The sequence below is a fragment of the Rhinolophus sinicus genome, chromosome 9 (genome assembly GCF_057876585.1).
Source record: "Rhinolophus sinicus isolate RSI-liver-muscle chromosome 9, RSI-T2T, whole genome shotgun sequence".
Lineage (NCBI taxonomy): Eukaryota > Metazoa > Chordata > Mammalia > Chiroptera > Rhinolophidae > Rhinolophus > Rhinolophus sinicus.
Genome location: NC_142509.1, coordinates 674,803 through 696,967, shown reverse-complemented (window position 1 = coordinate 696,967; position 22,165 = coordinate 674,803). Strand labels below are relative to the sequence as shown.

The following is a 22,165-nucleotide window of genomic DNA, read 5'->3' as shown; positions in this document are numbered from 1 at the left end:
CTCGGGTGGCGCGAAGGGGCCTCGCTGCCGGCCAGGAGTAGCCCGCCGCCCACGCCAGGGGCATTCGGAAGAGGCGGGGAGCCGGACTGGGGGGGGGGACGCGGTGCTGGCAGAGCCGGCCAGCAGGTCGATGCTCGCCACCGGAGCCGCGCATCTGCATGGCGGGCGCTCACGAGGCAGGCCGGGAGCAGGCTCTTGGGGCGCGGGGAGCCGAGTCCCATCGTCTATGGCCATACCACCCTGAACGCGCCCGATCTCCTCTGATCTCGGGAGCTAAGCAGGGAGGGGCCTGGTTAGTGCTTGGATGGGACACCGCCTGGGAATACCTGTAGGCTTTTGCTCGCCTCTCCTTTTGCGCCGCCGCCCCTGCGTGGCTCCCTCCGAACCCCTGCCGCCCCTTGCCCCTCTGCAGCCGCCCATCCAGCCGAAGGTCCCCCTGGCCAGAGGCCGGTCAGCCACCCGGCGCTACAAGCTGGCAGCCCCGGCCGCACACCAGGCCCGTCGGCCAGGGCTCACCCCCACACCCTCTTCTTAGTCCTCTTCGCTGAGGCAGGCAGTCAGCCAGCAGCAGTTAGCCGAGCCTGTGTCTCCGCCGGCAGGCACCTCTCCCCACACCCCCGCGCGCCCCCTCCCATCGCCCACAAGAGCCAGGAACCCTCCCTTCCCGCAGTGGCCCCAACACACAGGGTACAAAGAGCCGGGACAAAGCAGGGGACTGAGGGAGGAGCACCCCAACACACCGCACGCCCTCGGACTCCAGGAGAGACCACCACAAGGGGAAGTGCAGGCACGCAGGCACACAACACTCTCAACCAGGGTGCCTGTGGGCTGCCACTCTCCTCCCGCGGGGCGGGGGGTTCCTGGGCGGGGCTCGGAGCCCACTGGCCCTCCCGCCCGGCCCGGGGGCTTCAAGGGTGACTTTCAATGCCCGGGCACTGCCTCCTTAGTGGAGCCCAGCCACGGGCATGACCACACTTCGGTTGAGAAGCTGCCACTTCAAAGCAGCGTCAGTGCGTCTGTCCCAGTCCGTGTGCCCGCTTGTGCGTCCCTCCCCCCTCCACCACCCCATGTCTCTCTGGCTCTGTGACGTGCCTGTTGGGCTCTGGCTCTGGCTCAGGAGCTCTCTCCCCGCGTGCCAGCCCCCTCTTTCTCTGTCTCTGTCCATGTCTCTCTGTATGTCTAGGTACATACAGGTACATATAGGTGTATATTTCGATCTCGCTCCCTCTTTCTCCTCCTCCCGTTCTCTCTGTCGGTCCCTGTCCTGCGGGGACTCTAGTCCCTCTGCCCGCACAAGAACGCAGGATATGGCGAGGCCAAGAGGGAACACCAACAGAGCCACGGATAGGGGGCTCATAGCACTATGTCTCACGGGCGGCTGGCTCGGAGACACGGCAAGCCGGAGCCGCCCGATCCCCAACCTGTCGGCCGCTTCTCTGCCAACCCACCGACACACCGCCCGTCGACCCGCCAAGCGGGCCCATTGCAATCCGCGCCCCTCTGCAATTTGCAGTCCACCATCCGCGCTTCCTAGCTTGGCCACCGCAGCTCCTCCGGTGGCCAGTGGCCAACTGGCAACAGCTGATGGCCAAGCGGTCACAGCTGATGACCATGCAGCCCCCAAGCAGCACCCCTCCACGCGAGGCCCAGAGCCTGGAGAGTGCTCTCTGCGAGTCTGTCCCCACAGTCCCCGTCTGTCTCTCTCCGCCTCTCTCTTGCTCCGTCTCTGGCCTTCTCTCATCCTCTCTCTCACCTCCCTGGGTCAGGAGAGGTGACGTGTAGCCAGTGAAGGGACCGGACATCGGGCGGGGCTCCGGTCGCTGACGAGGGTTCCAGGGCCCAGACTGAAGGCTTGTGACGAAGGGTGGCTGCAGACTGGAGATGCTGCACCCTGGTGGCGCGGGTGGCTCTCCCTGGCTTTGGGCCTGTGGATGGGTCCGGTCAGGGCCAGGGCCTGGGTTGCACGTCCCTAGGGCCGGAGGGGACTGAGAGGACCCTGCGACCCCCTCGGTGGCCCTGAGAGGTGGGGACAGCACAGCAGCAAGGGGGGTGTGCGGTTGTGGGGCTGGGGGGAGATGAGAGGGGTTGGGGTAGGGGGGCGGGGTGAAAGCCCTTCGGGGCCTGGGGAGGCCCAGGATGCCAGGGCGCCCAGACATATGTCACAGTCAGGGAAGTGACAGAGGCCCGTGGAGCCACTGGGGGGCGCGAAGGGGCCTCGCTGCGGGCCAGGAGTAGCCCGTCGCCCACACCAGCGGCGTCCGGAGGAGGCGGGGAGCGGGCGGCAGGCGCTCGGGCAGACGTGCTCGCCACCCTAGCGGCCCAGCAGCACGGCGCGCGGTCAGAGGCAGGCCGGGAGCAGGCTCTTGGGGCGCGGGGAGCCGGGTCCCAGCGTCTACGGCCATACCACCCTGAACGCGCCCGATCTCCTCTGATCTCGGGAGCTAAGCAGGGAGGGGCCTGGTTAGTACTTGGATGGGAGACCGCCTGGGAATAGCTGCAGGCTTTTGCTCGCCTCTCCTTTTGCGCCGCCGCCCCGGCGTGGCTCCCTCCGAACCCCTGCCGCCCTTTGCCCCTCTGCAGCCGCCCAGGCAGCCGAAGGTCCCCCTGGCCAGAGGAGGGTCAGTCGCCCGGCACTACAAGCTCGCATCCCCGGCCGCACACCAGGCCTGTCGGCCAGGGCTCCCCCCCACTCCCTCTTCTTAGTGCTCTTCGCCGAGGCAGGCCGTCAGCCTGCAGCAGTCAGCCGCGTCTCGGTCGCCGCCGCCGCCGCCACCGCCATCGCAGGGCTCCCTCTCGCTCCCCGACCCTGCCGCCGCCGCAACCCCCAACGCCCAAGCCCAGGGCTGCCTGCCGGCGCAGGCCTCCACCAGGCTCTCTCCATCCCAGGACGTGCCGGTGCTTTGCACCTCGGCCCGAGCCCAGGGCACGCCCATCCCTGCGCCTGCCCCCGGGACCCGACACACAGGATCGGCGTGTCCTCGGGCAAACGGGACGCCCACCCGCCCCGCCCCACCGGAGTCTTCTGTCTCCGCTGGCAGGCACCTCGCCCCACACCCCCGCGCGTCCCCTCCCGTCTCCCACAAGAGCCAGGAGCCCTCCCTTCCCGCCGGCCACGGTGTCCCTGAAACACAGGGCACAAAGAGCCGGGACAAACCAGGGGACGGCGGGAGCAGCACCCCAACACACCACGCGCCATCGACTCCGGGGGAGACCACCACAAGGGCAGAGCAGGCACGCAGGCGCACAACCCTCACAACCAGGGTGCCTGGGGGCTGCCACTCTCCTCCCGCGGGCGGGTGCCTGGGCGGGGCTCAGAGACCACAGGCCCTCCGGAGACCCTGGCGGCCCGCCCCGGAGGCTTCAATGGTGACTGCCAACGCCAGGGCAATGCCTCCTTAGCGGAGCCCAGCCCCGGGCACGACCACACTCCGGTGGAGGAGCTGCCACTTCAACACAGCCTCAGTGCGTCTGTAACAGTCCGTGTGCCCGCCTGTGCGTCCCTCACACCCTCCCCCACCCCATATCCGTCGGGCTCTGTGACGTGCCTGTTGGGCTCTGGCTCTGGCTCAGGAGCTCTCTCCCCGCGTGCCAGCCCCCTCTTTCTCTGTCTCTGTCCATGTCTCTCTGTATGTCTAGATACACACATGTACATATACGAGCATATTTCCATCTCGCTCCCTCTTACTCCTCCTCCCGTTCTGTCTGTCTGTCCCTGTCCTGCGGGGACTCTAGCCCCTCTGCCCGCACAAGAATGCAGGATTTGGCGAGGCCAAGAGGGAACACCAACAGACCACGGATAGGGGGCTCATAGCACCATGTCTCACGGGCGGCTGGCTCGGAGACTCGGCAAGCCGGAGCCGCCCGATCCCCAGCCTGCCGGCCGATTCTCTGCCAACCAACAGACCCACCAACCTACCGACCCACCAAGCCGGCCAACTGCAGTCCGCGCCCCTCTGCAATTTGCAGTCCACAATCCGCGCTTCCTAGCTTGGCCACCGCAGCTCTGCCGGTGGCCAATGGCCAACTGGCAACAGCTGATGGCCAAGCGGTCACAGCTGATATCCATGCAGCCCGCACGCAGCACCCCTCCACGCGAGGCCCAGAGCCTGGAGAGTGCTCTCTGCGAGTCTGTCCCCACAGTCCCCGTCTGTCTCTCTCCGCCTCTCTCTTGCTCCGTCTCTGGCCTTCTCTCATCCTCTCTCTCACCTCCCTGGGTCAGGAGAGGTGACGTGTAGCCAGTGAAGTGAACAGTGATCGGGCGGGACGCCGGTCGCTGACGAGGGGCGAGAACCCAGAAAGAAGGCTGTGTGAGGAAGGGTGGCGGCAGACTGGAGGTGCTGCCCCCTGGTGGCGGGTGGCTCTCCCTGGCTTTGGGCCAGTGGGTGGGGCCGGCCAGGGCCAGGGCCTGGGTTGCACGTCCCTAGGGTGGAGGGGACTGAGAGGACCCTGCGACCCCCTCGGTGGCCCTGAGAGGTGGGGACAGCACAGCAGCAAGGGGGGTGTGCGGTTGTGGGGCTGGGGGGAGATGAGAGGGGTTGGGGTAGGGGGGCGGGGTAAAAGCCCTTCGGGGCCTGGGGAGGCCCAGGATGCCAGGGCGCCCAGACATATGTCACAGTCAGGGAAGTGACAGAGGCCCGTTAGAGCCACTGGGGGGCGCGAAGGGGCCTCGCTGCGGGCCAGGAGGAGCCCGTCGCCCACACCAGCGGCGTCTGGAGGAGGCGGGGAGCTGGCGGGAGGCGCTCGGGCAGACATGCTCGCCACCCGAGCGGCCCAGCAGCATGGCGTGCGCTCAGAAGCAGGTCGGGAGCAGGCTCTTGGAGTGCCGGGAGCCGGGTCCCAGCGCCTAAGGCCACACCACCCTGCACGCGCCAGATCTCGTCTGATCTCGGGAGCTAAGCAGGGAGGGGCCTGGTTAGTACTTGGATGGGAGACCGCCTGGGAATAGCTGCAGGCTTTTGCTCGCCTCTCCTTTTGCGCCGCGGCCCCGGCGTGGCTCCCTCCGAACCCCTGCCGCCCCTTGCCTCTCTGCAGCCGCCCAGCCAGCCGAAGGTCCCCCTGACCAGCAGAGGGTTAGCCGCCAGGCACTACAAGCTGGCAGCCCCGGCCGCACACCAGGCCCCTCGGCCAGGGCTCCCCCGCACACCCTCTTCTCAGTCCTCTTCAGTCCCGGAGGCTGTCATCTCGATCCCTTCGCCGACCTTCGATCGCCGCCACCGCCAACAGCGCTGCCCTCGCCCCCGCCGCCACCGCCAAATCCACCGCCATCACCGCGCTCCCCACACCCCCCTCCAGCGCTGACCTCACCCCTGCCCCCGCCCTCGCCACCGCCATCGCTGTACTGCTTCAATCTCCCGCCTCTGCTCTCCCCTCCTCCGCCGCCAGCACCGCCCTCTTCCCCGCTACCGCCGCCGCCGGCGCCAACCCTCCCCGCGCCCAGCGCCCGCCGACACAGCCCCCAACGCTGCCGCCGCCTCCATCGCCGACCTCGCAACCCTCCCGCGCCGCAGCCGCCGCCGCCGCCGCCGCCGCCATCGCTGCTCGCGATCAGCCCCCGCTTCTCCCGCCGCCGCCGCGATCACCGCGCTCCCCACCCCCTCCGCCAGCGCTGCCCTCGCCCCCTCCCCGCCCCCGCTGCCGCCATCGCCGTACTCCCTCAAACTCCCTCCTCTGCTCTCCCCCCCTCGGCCGCCAGCACCGCGCTCCCCATCCCCGCCGCCAGCGCTGCCCTCTTCCCCACCCCCGCCCCCGCCGCCGCCATTGCCGCACTCCCTCAATCTCCCTCCTCTGCTCTCCCCGCCTCCTGCACCGCCATCTCCCCCGCCCCCGCCCCAGGCCCGCCTCCGCCACCATCGCCATACTCCCTCAATCTCCCGCCTCTGCTCTCCCGGCCTCCTCCGCCCCCGCCGCTGCCGCCGACGCCGCCGCCGCCGCCGCCATCGACCCCCGTGCCCCAGCGCCCACCGTCAAAGCCCCCATTGTCGCCACCGCCATCGCCGCCCTGGCGCCATCCTCGCGGTTGCCATCGCCTACCTCCCCACCCTCCCTCGCCTCCGCCGCGTCCCCCGCTGCCACTGCTGCCGCCGCCGCCGCCGCCGCCGCAGCCCCCCCCTCCGCAGCCGCCCAAGCCGCCGTCGCGGGGTCCTCCCACAACTCCCAAGCCCAGGGTTGCCTGCTGGTGCAGGCCTCCCCCAGCCTTGGGGGTGCGGTTGTTGGTAAACCTGGTGGCGGTAGGGGGGCGGGGTGTATGGCGGTCTGGGTCCGGGGAGTCCCAGGATGCCAGAGTTCCACGACTTCTGGCACCATCAGGGAAGTGGCAGTGTCCCATGGAGCCTCGGGTGGCGCGAAGGGGCCTCGCTGCCGGCCAGGAGTAGCCCGCCGCCCACGCCAGGGGCATTCGGAAGAGGCGGGGAGCCGGACTGGGGGGGGGGGGACGCGGTGCTGGCAGAGCCGGCCAGCAGGTCGATGCTCGCCACCGGAGCCGCGCATCTGCATGGCGGGCGCTCACGAGGCAGGCCGGGAGCAGGCTCTTGGGGCGCGGGGAGCCGAGTCCCATCGTCTATGGCCATACCACCCTGAACGCGCCCGATCTCCTCTGATCTCGGGAGCTAAGCAGGGAGGGGCCTGGTTAGTGCTTGGATGGGAGACCGCCTGGGAATACCTGTAGGCTTTTGCTCGCCTCTCCTTTTGCGCCGCCGCCCCTGCGTGGCTCCCTCCGAACCCCTGCCGCCCCTTGCCCCTCTGCAGCCGCCCATCCAGCCGAAGGTCCCCCTGGCCAGAGGCCGGTCAGCCACCCGGCGCTACAAGCTGGCAGCCCCGGCCGCACACCAGGCCCGTCGGCCAGGGCTCACCCCCACACCCTCTTCTTAGTCCTCTTCGCTGAGGCAGGCAGTCAGCCAGCAGCAGTTAGCCGAGCCTGTGTCTCCGCCGGCAGGCACCTCTCCCCACACCCCCGCGCGCCCCCTCCCATCGCCCACAAGAGCCAGGAACCCTCCCTTCCCGCAGTGGCCCCAACACACAGGGTACAAAGAGCCGGGACAAAGCAGGGGACTGAGGGAGGAGCACCCCAACACACCGCACGCCCTCGGACTCCAGGAGAGACCACCACAAGGGGAAGTGCAGGCACGCAGGCACACAACACTCTCAACCAGGGTGCCTGTGGGCTGCCACTCTCCTCCCGCGGGGCGGGGGGTTCCTGGGCGGGGCTCGGAGCCCACTGGCCCTCCCGCCCGGCCCGGGGGCTTCAAGGGTGACTTTCAATGCCCGGGCACTGCCTCCTTAGTGGAGCCCAGCCACGGGCATGACCACACTTCGGTTGAGAAGCTGCCACTTCAAAGCAGCGTCAGTGCGTCTGTCCCAGTCCGTGTGCCCGCTTGTGCGTCCCTCCCCCCTCCCCCACCCCATGTCTCTCTGGCTCTGTGACGTGCCTGTTGGGCTCTGGCTCTGGCTCAGGAGCTCTCTCCCCGCGTGCCAGCCCCCTCTTTCTCTGTCTCTGTCCATGTCTCTCTGTATGTCTAGGTACATACAGGTACATATAGGTGTATATTTCGATCTCGCTCCCTCTTTCTCCTCCTCCCGTTCTCTCTGTCGGTCCCTGTCCTGCGGGGACTCTAGTCCCTCTGCCCGCACAAGAACGCAGGATATGGCGAGGCCAAGAGGGAACACCAACAGAGCCACGGATAGGGGGCTCATAGCACTATGTCTCACGGGCGGCTGGCTCGGAGACACGGCAAGCCGGAGCCGCCCGATCCCCAACCTGTCGGCCGCTTCTCTGCCAACCCACCGACACACCGCCCGTCGACCCGCCAAGCGGGCCCACTGCAATCCGCGCCCCTCTGCAATTTGCAGTCCACCATCCGCGCTTCCTAGCTTGGCCACCGCAGCTCCTCCGGTGGCCAGTGGCCAACTGGCAACAGCTGATGGCCAAGCGGTCACAGCTGATGACCATGCAGCCCCCAAGCAGCACCCCTCCACGCGAGGCCCAGAGCCTGGAGAGTGCTCTCTGCGAGTCTGTCCCCACAGTCCCCGTCTGTCTCTCTCCGCCTCTCTCTTGCTCCGTCTCTGGCCTTCTCTCATCCTCTCTCTCACCTCCCTGGGTCAGGAGAGGTGACGTGTAGCCAGTGAAGGGACCGGACATCGGGCGGGGCTCCGGTCGCTGACGAGGGTTCCAGGGCCCAGACTGAAGGCTTGTAACGAAGGGTGGCTGCAGACTGGAGATGCTGCACCCTGGTGGCGCGGGTGGCTCTCCCTGGCTTTGGGCCTGTGGATGGGTCCGGTCAGGGCCAGGGCCTGGGTTGCACGTCCCTAGGGCCGGAGGGGACTGAGAGGACCCTGCGACCCCCTCGGTGGCCCTGAGAGGTGGGGACAGCACAGCAGCAAGGGGGGTGTGCGGTTGTGGGGCTGGGGGGAGATGAGAGGGGTTGGGGTAGGGGGGCGGGGTGAAAGCCCTTCGGGGCCTGGGGAGGCCCAGGATGCCAGGGCGCCCAGACATATGTCACAGTCAGGGAAGTGACAGAGGCCCGTGGAGCCACTGGGGGGCGCGAAGGGGCCTCGCTGCGGGCCAGGAGTAGCCCGTCGCCCACACCAGCGGCGTCCGGAGGAGGCGGGGAGCGGGCGGCAGGCGCTCGGGCAGACGTGCTCGCCACCCTAGCGGCCCAGCAGCACGGCGCGCGGTCAGAGGCAGGCCGGGAGCAGGCTCTTGGGGCGCGGGGAGCCGGGTCCCAGCGTCTACGGCCATACCACCCTGAACGCGCCCGATCTCCTCTGATCTCGGGAGCTAAGCAGGGAGGGGCCTGGTTAGTACTTGGATGGGAGACCGCCTGGGAATAGCTGCAGGCTTTTGCTCGCCTCTCCTTTTGCGCCGCCGCCCCGGCGTGGCTCCCTCCGAACCCCTGCCGCCCTTTGCCCCTCTGCAGCCGCCCAGGCAGCCGAAGGTCCCCCTGGCCAGAGGAGGGTCAGTCGCCCGGCACTACAAGCTCGCATCCCCGGCCGCACACCAGGCCTGTCGGCCAGGGCTCCCCCCCACTCCCTCTTCTTAGTGCTCTTCGCCGAGGCAGGCCGTCAGCCTGCAGCAGTCAGCCGCGTCTCGGTCGCCGCCGCCGCCGCCACCGCCATCGCAGGGCTCCCTCTCGCTCCCCGACCCTGCCGCCGCCGCAACCCCCAACGCCCAAGCCCAGGGCTGCCTGCCGGCGCAGGCCTCCACCAGGCTCTCTCCATCCCAGGACGTGCCGGTGCTTTGCACCTCGGCCCGAGCCCAGGGCACGCCCATCCCTGCGCCTGCCCCCGGGACCCGACACACAGGATCGGCGTGTCCTCGGGCAAACGGGACGCCCACCCGCCCCGCCCCACCGGAGTCTTCTGTCTCCGCTGGCAGGCACCTCGCCCCACACCCCCGCGCGTCCCCTCCCGTCTCCCACAAGAGCCAGGAGCCCTCCCTTCCCGCCGGCCACGGTGTCCCTGAAACACAGGGCACAAAGAGCCGGGACAAACCAGGGGACGGCGGGAGCAGCACCCCAACACACCACGCGCCATCGACTCCGGGGGAGACCACCACAAGGGCAGAGCAGGCACGCAGGCGCACAACCCTCACAACCAGGGTGCCTGGGGGCTGCCACTCTCCTCCCGCGGGCGGGTGCCTGGGCGGGGCTCAGAGACCACAGGCCCTCCGGAGACCCTGGCGGCCCGCCCCGGAGGCTTCAATGGTGACTGCCAACGCCAGGGCAATGCCTCCTTAGCGGAGCCCAGCCCCGGGCACGACCACACTCCGGTGGAGGAGCTGCCACTTCAACACAGCCTCAGTGCGTCTGTAACAGTCCGTGTGCCCGCCTGTGCGTCCCTCACACCCTCCCCCACCCCATATCCGTCGGGCTCTGTGACGTGCCTGTTGGGCTCTGGCTCTGGCTCAGGAGCTCTCTCCCCGCGTGCCAGCCCCCTCTTTCTCTGTCTCTGTCCATGTCTCTCTGTATGTCTAGATACACACATGTACATATACGAGCATATTTCCATCTCGCTCCCTCTTACTCCTCCTCCCGTTCTGTCTGTCTGTCCCTGTCCTGCGGGGACTCTAGCCCCTCTGCCCGCACAAGAATGCAGGATTTGGCGAGGCCAAGAGGGAACACCAACAGACCACGGATAGGGGGCTCATAGCACCATGTCTCACGGGCGGCTGGCTCGGAGACTCGGCAAGCCGGAGCCGCCCGATCCCCAGCCTGCCGGCCGATTCTCTGCCAACCAACAGACCCACCAACCTACCGACCCACCAAGCCGGCCAACTGCAGTCCGCGCCCCTCTGCAATTTGCAGTCCACAATCCGCGCTTCCTAGCTTGGCCACCGCAGCTCTGCCGGTGGCCAATGGCCAACTGGCAACAGCTGATGGCCAAGCGGTCACAGCTGATATCCATGCAGCCCGCACGCAGCACCCCTCCACGCGAGGCCCAGAGCCTGGAGAGTGCTCTCTGCGAGTCTGTCCCCACAGTCCCCGTCTGTCTCTCTCCGCCTCTCTCTTGCTCCGTCTCTGGCCTTCTCTCATCCTCTCTCTCACCTCCCTGGGTCAGGAGAGGTGACGTGTAGCCAGTGAAGTGAACAGTGATCGGGCGGGACGCCGGTCGCTGACGAGGGGCGAGAACCCAGAAAGAAGGCTGTGTGAGGAAGGGTGGCGGCAGACTGGAGGTGCTGCCCCCTGGTGGCGGGTGGCTCTCCCTGGCTTTGGGCCAGTGGGTGGGGCCGGCCAGGGCCAGGGCCTGGGTTGCACGTCCCTAGGGTGGAGGGGACTGAGAGGACCCTGCGACCCCCTCGGTGGCCCTGAGAGGTGGGGACAGCACAGCAGCAAGGGGGGTGTGCGGTTGTGGGGCTGGGGGGAGATGAGAGGGGTTGGGGTAGGGGGGCGGGGTAAAAGCCCTTCGGGGCCTGGGGAGGCCCAGGATGCCAGGGCGCCCAGACATATGTCACAGTCAGGGAAGTGACAGAGGCCCGTTAGAGCCACTGGGGGGCGCGAAGGGGCCTCGCTGCGGGCCAGGAGGAGCCCGTCGCCCACACCAGCGGCGTCTGGAGGAGGCGGGGAGCTGGCGGGAGGCGCTCGGGCAGACATGCTCGCCACCCGAGCGGCCCAGCAGCATGGCGTGCGCTCAGAAGCAGGTCGGGAGCAGGCTCTTGGAGTGCCGGGAGCCGGGTCCCAGCGCCTAAGGCCACACCACCCTGCACGCGCCAGATCTCGTCTGATCTCGGGAGCTAAGCAGGGAGGGGCCTGGTTAGTACTTGGATGGGAGACCGCCTGGGAATAGCTGCAGGCTTTTGCTCGCCTCTCCTTTTGCGCCGCGGCCCCGGCGTGGCTCCCTCCGAACCCCTGCCGCCCCTTGCCTCTCTGCAGCCGCCCAGCCAGCCGAAGGTCCCCCTGACCAGCAGAGGGTTAGCCGCCAGGCACTACAAGCTGGCAGCCCCGGCCGCACACCAGGCCCCTCGGCCAGGGCTCCCCCGCACACCCTCTTCTCAGTCCTCTTCAGTCCCGGAGGCTGTCATCTCGATCCCTTCGCCGACCTTCGATCGCCGCCACCGCCAACAGCGCTGCCCTCGCCCCCGCCGCCACCGCCAAATCCGCCGCCATCACCGCGCTCCCCACACCCCCCTCCAGCGCTGACCTCACCCCTGCCCCCGCCCTCGCCACCGCCATCGCTGTACTGCTTCAATCTCCCGCCTCTGCTCTCCCCTCCTCCGCCGCCAGCACCGCCCTCTTCCCCGCTACCGCCGCCGCCGGCGCCAACCCTCCCCGCGCCCAGCGCCCGCCGACACAGCCCCCAACGCTGCCGCCGCCTCCATCGCCGACCTCGCAACCCTCCCGCGCCGCAGCCGCCGCCGCCGCCGCCGCCGCCGCCGCCGCCGCCATCGCTGCTCGCGATCAGCCCCCGCTTCTCCCGCCGCCGCCGCGATCACCGCGCTCCCCACCCCCTCCGCCAGCGCTGCCCTCGCCCCCTCCCCGCCCCCGCTGCCGCCATCGCCGTACTCCCTCAAACTCCCTCCTCTGCTCTCCCCCCCTCGGCCGCCAGCACCGCGCTCCCCATCCCCGCCGCCAGCGCTGCCCTCTTCCCCACCCCCGCCCCCGCCGCCGCCATTGCCGCACTCCCTCAATCTCCCTCCTCTGCTCTCCCCGCCTCCTGCACCGCCATCTCCCCCGCCCCCGCCCCAGGCCCGCCTCCGCCACCATCGCCATACTCCCTCAATCTCCCGCCTCTGCTCTCCCGGCCTCCTCCGCCCCCGCCGCTGCCGCCGACGCCGCCGCCGCCGCCGCCATCGACCCCCGTGCCCCAGCGCCCACCGTCAAAGCCCCCATTGTCGCCACCGCCATCGCCGCCCTGGCGCCATCCTCGCGGTTGCCATCGCCTACCTCCCCACCCTCCCTCGCCTCCGCCGCGTCCCCCGCTGCCACTGCTGCCGCCGCCGCCGCCGCCGCCGCAGCCCCCCCCTCCGCAGCCGCCCAAGCCGCCGTCGCGGGGTCCTCCCACAACTCCCAAGCCCAGGGTTGCCTGCTGGTGCAGGCCTCCCCCAGCCTTGGGGGTGCGGTTGTTGGTAAACCTGGTGGCGGTAGGGGGGCGGGGTGTATGGCGGTCTGGGTCCGGGGAGTCCCAGGATGCCAGAGTTCCACGACTTCTGGCACCATCAGGGAAGTGGCAGTGTCCCATGGAGCCTCGGGTGGCGCGAAGGGGCCTCGCTGCCGGCCAGGAGTAGCCCGCCGCCCACGCCAGGGGCATTCGGAAGAGGCGGGGAGCCGGACTGGGGGGGGGGGGACGCGGTGCTGGCAGAGCCGGCCAGCAGGTCGATGCTCGCCACCGGAGCCGCGCATCTGCATGGCGGGCGCTCACGAGGCAGGCCGGGAGCAGGCTCTTGGGGCGCGGGGAGCCGAGTCCCATCGTCTATGGCCATACCACCCTGAACGCGCCCGATCTCCTCTGATCTCGGGAGCTAAGCAGGGAGGGGCCTGGTTAGTGCTTGGATGGGAGACCGCCTGGGAATACCTGTAGGCTTTTGCTCGCCTCTCCTTTTGCGCCGCCGCCCCTGCGTGGCTCCCTCCGAACCCCTGCCGCCCCTTGCCCCTCTGCAGCCGCCCATCCAGCCGAAGGTCCCCCTGGCCAGAGGCCGGTCAGCCACCCGGCGCTACAAGCTGGCAGCCCCGGCCGCACACCAGGCCCGTCGGCCAGGGCTCACCCCCACACCCTCTTCTTAGTCCTCTTCGCTGAGGCAGGCAGTCAGCCAGCAGCAGTTAGCCGAGCCTGTGTCTCCGCCGGCAGGCACCTCTCCCCACACCCCCGCGCGCCCCCTCCCATCGCCCACAAGAGCCAGGAACCCTCCCTTCCCGCAGTGGCCCCAACACACAGGGTACAAAGAGCCGGGACAAAGCAGGGGACTGAGGGAGGAGCACCCCAACACACCGCACGCCCTCGGACTCCAGGAGAGACCACCACAAGGGGAAGTGCAGGCACGCAGGCACACAACACTCTCAACCAGGGTGCCTGTGGGCTGCCACTCTCCTCCCGCGGGGCGGGGGGTTCCTGGGCGGGGCTCGGAGCCCACTGGCCCTCCCGCCCGGCCCGGGGGCTTCAAGGGTGACTTTCAATGCCCGGGCACTGCCTCCTTAGTGGAGCCCAGCCACGGGCATGACCACACTTCGGTTGAGAAGCTGCCACTTCAAAGCAGCGTCAGTGCGTCTGTCCCAGTCCGTGTGCCCGCTTGTGCGTCCCTCCCCCCTCCCCCACCCCATGTCTCTCTGGCTCTGTGACGTGCCTGTTGGGCTCTGGCTCTGGCTCAGGAGCTCTCTCCCCGCGTGCCAGCCCCCTCTTTCTCTGTCTCTGTCCATGTCTCTCTGTATGTCTAGGTACATACAGGTACATATAGGTGTATATTTCGATCTCGCTCCCTCTTTCTCCTCCTCCCGTTCTCTCTGTCGGTCCCTGTCCTGCGGGGACTCTAGTCCCTCTGCCCGCACAAGAACGCAGGATATGGCGAGGCCAAGAGGGAACACCAACAGAGCCACGGATAGGGGGCTCATAGCACTATGTCTCACGGGCGGCTGGCTCGGAGACACGGCAAGCCGGAGCCGCCCGATCCCCAACCTGTCGGCCGCTTCTCTGCCAACCCACCGACACACCGCCCGTCGACCCGCCAAGCGGGCCCACTGCAATCCGCGCCCCTCTGCAATTTGCAGTCCACCATCCGCGCTTCCTAGCTTGGCCACCGCAGCTCCTCCGGTGGCCAGTGGCCAACTGGCAACAGCTGATGGCCAAGCGGTCACAGCTGATGACCATGCAGCCCCCAAGCAGCACCCCTCCACGCGAGGCCCAGAGCCTGGAGAGTGCTCTCTGCGAGTCTGTCCCCACAGTCCCCGTCTGTCTCTCTCCGCCTCTCTCTTGCTCCGTCTCTGGCCTTCTCTCATCCTCTCTCTCACCTCCCTGGGTCAGGAGAGGTGACGTGTAGCCAGTGAAGGGACCGGACATCGGGCGGGGCTCCGGTCGCTGACGAGGGTTCCAGGGCCCAGACTGAAGGCTTGTGACGAAGGGTGGCTGCAGACTGGAGATGCTGCACCCTGGTGGCGCGGGTGGCTCTCCCTGGCTTTGGGCCTGTGGATGGGTCCGGTCAGGGCCAGGGCCTGGGTTGCACGTCCCTAGGGCCGGAGGGGACTGAGAGGACCCTGCGACCCCCTCGGTGGCCCTGAGAGGTGGGGACAGCACAGCAGCAAGGGGGGTGTGCGGTTGTGGGGCTGGGGGGAGATGAGAGGGTTTGGGGTAGGGGGGCGGGGTGAAAGCCCTTCGGGGCCTGGGGAGGCCCAGGATGCCAGGGCGCCCAGACATATGTCACAGTCAGGGAAGTGACAGAGGCCCGTGGAGCCACTGGGGGGCGCGAAGGGGCCTCGCTGCGGGCCAGGAGTAGCCCGTCGCCCACACCAGCGGCGTCCGGAGGAGGCGGGGAGCGGGCGGCAGGCGCTCGGGCAGACGTGCTCGCCACCCTAGCGGCCCAGCAGCACGGCGCGCGGTCAGAGGCAGGCCGGGAGCAGGCTCTTGGGGCGCGGGGAGCCGGGTCCCAGCGTCTACGGCCATACCACCCTGAACGCGCCCGATCTCCTCTGATCTCGGGAGCTAAGCAGGGAGGGGCCTGGTTAGTGCTTGGATGGGAGACCGCCTGGGAATACCTGTAGGCTTTTGCTCGCCTCTCCTTTTGCGCCGCCGCCCCTGCGTGGCTCCCTCCGAACCCCTGCCGCCCCTTGCCCCTCTGCAGCCGCCCATCCAGCCGAAGGTCCCCCTGGCCAGAGGCCGGTCAGCCACCCGGCGCTACAAGCTGGCAGCCCCGGCCGCACACCAGGCCCGTCGGCCAGGGCTCACCCCCACACCCTCTTCTTAGTCCTCTTCGCTGAGGCAGGCAGTCAGCCAGCAGCAGTTAGCCGAGCCTGTGTCTCCGCCGGCAGGCACCTCTCCCCACACCCCCGCGCGCCCCCTCCCATCGCCCACAAGAGCCAGGAACCCTCCCTTCCCGCAGTGGCCCCAACACACAGGGTACAAAGAGCCGGGACAAAGCAGGGGACTGAGGGAGGAGCACCCCAACACACCGCACGCCCTCGGACTCCAGGAGAGACCACCACAAGGGGAAGTGCAGGCACGCAGGCACACAACACTCTCAACCAGGGTGCCTGTGGGCTGCCACTCTCCTCCCGCGGGGCGGGGGGTTCCTGGGCGGGGCTCGGAGCCCACTGGCCCTCCCGCCCGGCCCGGGGGCTTCAAGGGTGACTTTCAATGCCCGGGCACTGCCTCCTTAGTGGAGCCCAGCCACGGGCATGACCACACTTCGGTTGAGAAGCTGCCACTTCAAAGCAGCGTCAGTGCGTCTGTCCCAGTCCGTGTGCCCGCTTGTGCGTCCCTCCCCCCTCCCCCACCCCATGTCTCTCTGGCTCTGTGACGTGCCTGTTGGGCTCTGGCTCTGGCTCAGGAGCTCTCTCCCCGCGTGCCAGCCCCCTCTTTCTCTGTCTCTGTCCATGTCTCTCTGTATGTCTAGGTACATACAGGTACATATAGGTGTATATTTCGATCTCGCTCCCTCTTTCTCCTCCTCCCGTTCTCTCTGTCGGTCCCTGTCCTGCGGGGACTCTAGTCCCTCTGCCCGCACAAGAACGCAGGATATGGCGAGGCCAAGAGGGAACACCAACAGAGCCACGGATAGGGGGCTCATAGCACTATGTCTCACGGGCGGCTGGCTCGGAGACACGGCAAGCCGGAGCCGCCCGATCCCCAACCTGTCGGCCGCTTCTCTGCCAACCCACCGACACACCGCCCGTCGACCCGCCAAGCGGGCCCACTGCAATCCGCGCCCCTCTGCAATTTGCAGTCCACCATCCGCGCTTCCTAGCTTGGCCACCGCAGCTCCTCCGGTGGCCAGTGGCCAACTGGCAACAGCTGATGGCCAAGCGGTCACAGCTGATGACCATGCAGCCCCCAAGCAGCACCCCTCCACGCGAGGCCCAGAGCCTGGAGAGTGCTCTCTGCGAGTCTGTCCCCACAGTCCCCGTCTGTCTCTCTCCGCCTCTCTCTTGCTCCGTCTCTGGCCTTCTCTCATCCTCTCTCTCACCTCCCTGGGTCAGGAGAGGTGACGTGTAGCCAGTGAAGGGACCGGACATCGGGCGGGGCTCCGGTCGCTGACGAGGGTTCCAGGGCCCAGACTGAAGGCTTGTGACGAAGGGTGGCTGCAGACTGGAGATGCTGCACCCTGGTGGCGCGGGTGGCTCTCCCTGGCTTTGGGCCTGTGGATGGGTCCGGTCAGGGCCAGGGCCTGGGTTGCACGTCCCTAGGGCCGGAGGGGACTGAGAGGACCCTGCGACCCCCTCGGTGGCCCTGAGAGGTGGGGACAGCACAGCAGCAAGGGGGGTGTGCGGTTGTGGGGCTGGGGGGAGATGAGAGGGGTTGGGGTAGGGGGGCGGGGTGAAAGCCCTTCGGGGCCTGGGGAGGCCCAGGATGCCAGGGCGCCCAGACATATGTCACAGTCAGGGAAGTGACAGAGGCCCGTGGAGCCACTGGGGGGCGCGAAGGGGCCTCGCTGCGGGCCAGGAGTAGCCCGTCGCCCACACCAGCGGCGTCCGGAGGAGGCGGGGAGCGGGCGGCAGGCGCTCGGGCAGACGTGCTCGCCACCCTAGCGGCCCAGCAGCACGGCGCGCGGTCAGAGGCAGGCCGGGAGCAGGCTCTTGGGGCGCGGGGAGCCGGGTCCCAGCGTCTACGGCCATACCACCCTGAACGCGCCCGATCTCCTCTGATCTCGGGAGCTAAGCAGGGAGGGGCCTGGTTAGTACTTGGATGGGAGACCGCCTGGGAATAGCTGCAGGCTTTTGCTCGCCTCTCCTTTTGCGCCGCCGCCCCGGCGTGGCTCCCTCCGAACCCCTGCCGCCCTTTGCCCCTCTGCAGCCGCCCAGGCAGCCGAAGGTCCCCCTGGCCAGAGGAGGGTCAGTCGCCCGGCACTACAAGCTCGCATCCCCGGCCGCACACCAGGCCTGTCGGCCAGGGCTCCCCCCCACTCCCTCTTCTTAGTGCTCTTCGCCGAGGCAGGCCGTCAGCCTGCAGCAGTCAGCCGCGTCTCGGTCGCCGCCGCCGCCGCCACCGCCATCGCAGGGCTCCCTCTCGCTCCCCGACCCTGCCGCCGCCGCAACCCCCAACGCCCAAGCCCAGGGCTGCCTGCCGGCGCAGGCCTCCACCAGGCTCTCTCCATCCCAGGACGTGCCGGTGCTTTGCACCTCGGCCCGAGCCCAGGGCACGCCCATCCCTGCGCCTGCCCCCGGGACCCGACACACAGGATCGGCGTGTCCTCGGGCAAACGGGACGCCCACCCGCCCCGCCCCACCGGAGTCTTCTGTCTCCGCTGGCAGGCACCTCGCCCCACACCCCCGCGCGTCCCCTCCCGTCTCCCACAAGAGCCAGGAGCCCTCCCTTCCCGCCGGCCACGGTGTCCCTGAAACACAGGGCACAAAGAGCCGGGACAAACCAGGGGACGGCGGGAGCAGCACCCCAACACACCACGCGCCATCGACTCCGGGGGAGACCACCACAAGGGCAGAGCAGGCACGCAGGCGCACAACCCTCACAACCAGGGTGCCTGGGGGCTGCCACTCTCCTCCCGCGGGCGGGTGCCTGGGCGGGGCTCAGAGACCACAGGCCCTCCGGAGACCCTGGCGGCCCGCCCCGGAGGCTTCAATGGTGACTGCCAACGCCAGGGCAATGCCTCCTTAGCGGAGCCCAGCCCCGGGCACGACCACACTCCTGTGGAGGAGCTGCCACTTCAACACAGCCTCAGTGCGTCTGTAACAGTCCGTGTGCCCGCCTGTGCGTCCCTCACACCCTCCCCCACCCCATATCCGTCGGGCTCTGTGACGTGCCTGTTGGGCTCTGGCTCTGGCTCAGGAGCTCTCTCCCCGCGTGCCAGCCCCCTCTTTCTCTGTCTCTGTCCATGTCTCTCTGTATGTCTAGATACACACATGTACATATACGAGCATATTTCCATCTCGCTCCCTCTTACTCCTCCTCCCGTTCTGTCTGTCTGTCCCTGTCCTGCGGGGACTCTAGCCCCTCTGCCCGCACAAGAATGCAGGATTTGGCGAGGCCAAGAGGGAACACCAACAGACCACGGATAGGGGGCTCATAGCACCATGTCTCACGGGCGGCTGGCTCGGAGACTCGGCAAGCCGGAGCCGCCCGATCCCCAGCCTGCCGGCCGATTCTCTGCCAACCAACAGACCCACCAACCTACCGACCCACCAAGCCGGCCAACTGCAGTCCGCGCCCCTCTGCAATTTGCAGTCCACAATCCGCGCTTCCTAGCTTGGCCACCGCAGCTCTGCCGGTGGCCAATGGCCAACTGGCAACAGCTGATGGCCAAGCGGTCACAGCTGATATCCATGCAGCCCGCACGCAGCACCCCTCCACGCGAGGCCCAGAGCCTGGAGAGTGCTCTCTGCGAGTCTGTCCCCACAGTCCCCGTCTGTCTCTCTCCGCCTCTCTCTTGCTCCGTCTCTGGCCTTCTCTCATCCTCTCTCTCACCTCCCTGGGTCAGGAGAGGTGACGTGTAGCCAGTGAAGTGAACAGTGATCGGGCGGGACGCCGGTCGCTGACGAGGGGCGAGAACCCAGAAAGAAGGCTGTGTGAGGAAGGGTGGCGGCAGACTGGAGGTGCTGCCCCCTGGTGGCGGGTGGCTCTCCCTGGCTTTGGGCCAGTGGGTGGGGCCGGCCAGGGCCAGGGCCTGGGTTGCACGTCCCTAGGGTGGAGGGGACTGAGAGGACCCTGCGACCCCCTCGGTGGCCCTGAGAGGTGGGGACAGCACAGCAGCAAGGGGGGTGTGCGGTTGTGGGGCTGGGGGGAGATGAGAGGGGTTGGGGTAGGGGGGCGGGGTAAAAGCCCTTCGGGGCCTGGGGAGGCCCAGGATGCCAGGGCGCCCAGACATATGTCACAGTCAGGGAAGTGACAGAGGCCCGTTAGAGCCACTGGGGGGCGCGAAGGGGCCTCGCTGCGGGCCAGGAGGAGCCCGTCGCCCACACCAGCGGCGTCTGGAGGAGGCGGGGAGCTGGCGGGAGGCGCTCGGGCAGACATGCTCGCCACCCGAGCGGCCCAGCAGCATGGCGTGCGCTCAGAAGCAGGTCGGGAGCAGGCTCTTGGAGTGCCGGGAGCCGGGTCCCAGCGCCTAAGGCCACACCACCCTGCACGCGCCAGATCTCGTCTGATCTCGGGAGCTAAGCAGGGAGGGGCCTGGTTAGTACTTGGATGGGAGACCGCCTGGGAATAGCTGCAGGCTCTTGCTCGCCTCTCCTTTTGCGCCGCGGCCCCGGCGTGGCTCCCTCCGAACCCCTGCCGCCCCTTGCCTCTCTGCAGCCGCCCAGCCAGCCGAAGGTCCCCCTGACCAGCAGAGGGTTAGCCGCCAGGCACTACAAGCTGGCAGCCCCGGCCGCACACCAGGCCCCTCGGCCAGGGCTCCCCCGCACACCCTCTTCTCAGTCCTCTTCAGTCCCGGAGGCTGTCATCTCGATCCCTTCGCCGACCTTCGATCGCCGCCACCGCCAACAGCGCTGCCCTCGCCCCCGCCGCCACCGCCAAATCCACCGCCATCACCGCGCTCCCCACACCCCCCTCCAGCGCTGACCTCACCCCTGCCCCCGCCCTCGCCACCGCCATCGCTGTACTGCTTCAATCTCCCGCCTCTGCTCTCCCCTCCTCCGCCGCCAGCACCGCCCTCTTCCCCGCTACCGCCGCCGCCGGCGCCAACCCTCCCCGCGCCCAGCGCCCGCCGACACAGCCCCCAACGCTGCCGCCGCCTCCATCGCCGACCTCGCAACCCTCCCGCGCCGCAGCCGCCGCCGCCGCCGCCGCCGCCATCGCTGCTCGCGATCAGCCCCCGCTTCTCCCGCCGCCGCCGCGATCACCGCGCTCCCCACCCCCTCCGCCAGCGCTGCCCTCGCCCCCTCCCCGCCCCCGCTGCCGCCATCGCCGTACTCCCTCAAACTCCCTCCTCTGCTCTCCCCCCCTCGGCCGCCAGCACCGCGCTCCCCATCCCCGCCGCCAGCGCTGCCCTCTTCCCCACCCCCGCCCCCGCCGCCGCCATTGCCGCACTCCCTCAATCTCCCTCCTCTGCTCTCCCCGCCTCCTGCACCGCCATCTCCCCCGCCCCCGCCCCAGGCCCGCCTCCGCCACCATCGCCATACTCCCTCAATCTCCCGCCTCTGCTCTCCCGGCCTCCTCCGCCCCCGCCGCTGCCGCCGACGCCGCCGCCGCCGCCGCCATCGACCCCCGTGCCCCAGCGCCCACCGTCAAAGCCCCCATTGTCGCCACCGCCATCGCCGCCCTGGCGCCATCCTCGCGGTTGCCATCGCCTACCTCCCCACCCTCCCTCGCCTCCGCCGCGTCCCCCGCTGCCACTGCTGCCGCCGCCGCCGCCGCCGCCGCAGCCCCCCCCTCCGCAGCCGCCCAAGCCGCCGTCGCGGGGTCCTCCCACAACTCCCAAGCCCAGGGTTGCCTGCTGGTGCAGGCCTCCCCCAGCCTTGGGGGTGCGGTTGTTGGTAAACCTGGTGGCGGTAGGGGGGCGGGGTGTATGGCGGTCTGGGTCCGGGGAGTCCCAGGATGCCAGAGTTCCACGACTTCTGGCACCATCAGGGAAGTGGCAGTGTCCCATGGAGCCTCGGGTGGCGCGAAGGGGCCTCGCTGCCGGCCAGGAGTAGCCCGCCGCCCACGCCAGGGGCATTCGGAAGAGGCGGGGAGCCGGACTGGGGGGGGGGGGACGCGGTGCTGGCAGAGCCGGCCAGCAGGTCGATGCTCGCCACCGGAGCCGCGCATCTGCATGGCGGGCGCTCACGAGGCAGGCCGGGAGCAGGCTCTTGGGGCGCGGGGAGCCGAGTCCCATCGTCTATGGCCATACCACCCTGAACGCGCCCGATCTCCTCTGATCTCGGGAGCTAAGCAGGGAGGGGCCTGGTTAGTGCTTGGATGGGAGACCGCCTGGGAATACCTGTAGGCTTTTGCTCGCCTCTCCTTTTGCGCCGCCGCCCCTGCGTGGCTCCCTCCGAACCCCTGCCGCCCCTTGCCCCTCTGCAGCCGCCCATCCAGCCGAAGGTCCCCCTGGCCAGAGGCCGGTCAGCCACCCGGCGCTACAAGCTGGCAGCCCCGGCCGCACACCAGGCCCGTCGGCCAGGGCTCACCCCCACACCCTCTTCTTAGTCCTCTTCGCTGAGGCAGGCAGTCAGCCAGCAGCAGTTAGCCGAGCCTGTGTCTCCGCCGGCAGGCACCTCTCCCCACACCCCCGCGCGCCCCCTCCCATCGCCCACAAGAGCCAGGAACCCTCCCTTCCCGCAGTGGCCCCAACACACAGGGTACAAAGAGCCGGGACAAAGCAGGGGACTGAGGGAGGAGCACCCCAACACACCGCACGCCCTCGGACTCCAGGAGAGACCACCACAAGGGGAAGTGCAGGCACGCAGGCACACAACACTCTCAACCAGGGTGCCTGTGGGCTGCCACTCTCCTCCCGCGGGGCGGGGGGTTCCTGGGCGGGGCTCGGAGCCCACTGGCCCTCCCGCCCGGCCCGGGGGCTTCAAGGGTGACTTTCAATGCCCGGGCACTGCCTCCTTAGTGGAGCCCAGCCACGGGCATGACCACACTTCGGTTGAGAAGC

At 69.1% G+C, this 22,165-nt stretch overlaps 10 pseudogenes; all 10 read left to right on the top strand.

Moving 5' to 3' along the window:
* Positions 1-222: 222 nt before the first annotated feature.
* Positions 223-342, top strand: LOC148757163 (5S ribosomal RNA; annotated as a pseudogene).
* A 2,048-nt stretch (positions 343-2,390) lies between these two features.
* Positions 2,391-2,510, top strand: LOC148757162 (5S ribosomal RNA; annotated as a pseudogene).
* Positions 2,511-4,841: 2,331 nt separating this feature from the next.
* LOC148757161 (5S ribosomal RNA) lies at positions 4,842-4,961 on the top strand (annotated as a pseudogene).
* A 1,593-nt stretch (positions 4,962-6,554) lies between these two features.
* LOC148757160 (5S ribosomal RNA) lies at positions 6,555-6,674 on the top strand (annotated as a pseudogene).
* A 2,048-nt stretch (positions 6,675-8,722) lies between these two features.
* Positions 8,723-8,842, top strand: LOC148757159 (5S ribosomal RNA; annotated as a pseudogene).
* Positions 8,843-11,173: 2,331 nt separating this feature from the next.
* On the top strand, positions 11,174-11,293 carry LOC148757158 (5S ribosomal RNA; annotated as a pseudogene).
* Positions 11,294-12,898: 1,605 nt separating this feature from the next.
* LOC148757157 (5S ribosomal RNA) lies at positions 12,899-13,018 on the top strand (annotated as a pseudogene).
* Positions 13,019-15,066: 2,048 nt separating this feature from the next.
* LOC148757156 (5S ribosomal RNA) lies at positions 15,067-15,186 on the top strand (annotated as a pseudogene).
* A 2,048-nt stretch (positions 15,187-17,234) lies between these two features.
* On the top strand, positions 17,235-17,354 carry LOC148757155 (5S ribosomal RNA; annotated as a pseudogene).
* Positions 17,355-21,398: 4,044 nt separating this feature from the next.
* LOC148757154 (5S ribosomal RNA) lies at positions 21,399-21,518 on the top strand (annotated as a pseudogene).
* The last annotated feature ends 647 nt before the right edge of the window (positions 21,519-22,165 follow it).